Source organism: Apium graveolens, chromosome 10 (genome assembly GCF_009905375.1).
Source record: "Apium graveolens cultivar Ventura chromosome 10, ASM990537v1, whole genome shotgun sequence".
Taxonomy (NCBI): domain Eukaryota; kingdom Viridiplantae; phylum Streptophyta; class Magnoliopsida; order Apiales; family Apiaceae; genus Apium; species Apium graveolens.
Window position 1 is genome coordinate 213,477,586 of NC_133656.1, and position 1,330 is coordinate 213,478,915.

A 1,330-nucleotide genomic window follows, 5' to 3' on the forward strand; every position below is an offset into this window, starting at 1 on the left:
AATACAGAAAAAGTTTCAATAGTCAAGGAACCAGATCAGTCAGCCATCCATCACTCTCATGTCAAGCCAATCAATGTGAATGAGATGAGCATGAACTATCTGGAGAAAGGACAATCTTCCTGCATCAAGACTACAAAGGCTGAGATAATTCTTAAACCAAGGGCAAATTATCCAAAGTTATCTTTGAAGAACCCTATGGATTCTGTGTATGAGACACCCAAGCCTGATGAAAAGAAGCTTCTGTCAAGATCTATTCTCCTCTACAAAGATCCAGCTGATTCAGCCTCAAGAAAGAGAATTGCAAAGATATTCAGAAATGGGAAGGAAATTTGTGTGGTAGCTGGACATCCACAATTTGCTCATGCAAAGGAAGAAGAAAAAGCCAGATTGAAGCAGGAAAAGAGGCAAGCTGCTCTAGATGCAAAGATGTCTAAACAAAAGAAAGAACAGTTTGCTATCTTGGCCAAGCTACAGGCTGTGAATTCTTCTCAACAAATTCCCTCTCAACCATCTCAAGCTACTGAATCAGAGAAGAAGATTGAAAAACAGAAGAAATCCCCAAGAAAGAAAGAACTGGCTAAAAGAACAAAAAGAAAGTTGGATGTTGTTGACAAGGAATTGGAAGATCAATTTCCAAAGGAATCCACTCAAGCTGAAACTCAAGCATCAAAGCCCTCTGTGGTGTTTGAAGACATAAGGGTGGTGGACCCCTACAGGAACATACATGGAGAGCCTATTGTGCCGAAGGATGAGCCAATAGAGTGGGATAAATTACCAATTCCTGACTTCAACTTGCCAATTCGTACTAAGCCAAGAAGGACAAAATCAAGGGCAGTCAAGAAAGTGAAGCTGTCACCTCTCAAATCCAAGTCAGTAGTCAAAACTCAACCCAAGGTCAACAGGGGAGACTACTTGTACTTATGTGACATCAAAGAATTCTCAGATCTAAACCTTTATCTGGAGGAGCTGGATGAGGTAAGGGCAATTGATGCATACAGAAACCTACCTGAAAGGTTGGTGTTCAAGTACAAAGGGGGAAGGGAGATTCAGTGGCCTCTTCACAGGATACTTCAAGAAAGCCAAGCTGTGTTGATCAAAGTCTATTCATCCTTCAAGAAAAACTTTGGGTTCAATGTAACTACAAGAAGATTAGTATTGAAGAAGATTGAAGAGCTAAGGAGTGTTAGAGCCAAAGACGCACTACCCAAAACTCTTATCATCCCCTACACAGGGAAAAGAGTGCATCTAAGGCCCTACGGGCTGATGGAATTCATGGATGAGAAGGGTGGGAGAAGATTCTTCAGATTAGAAGACCAATTGAGTATCTCTA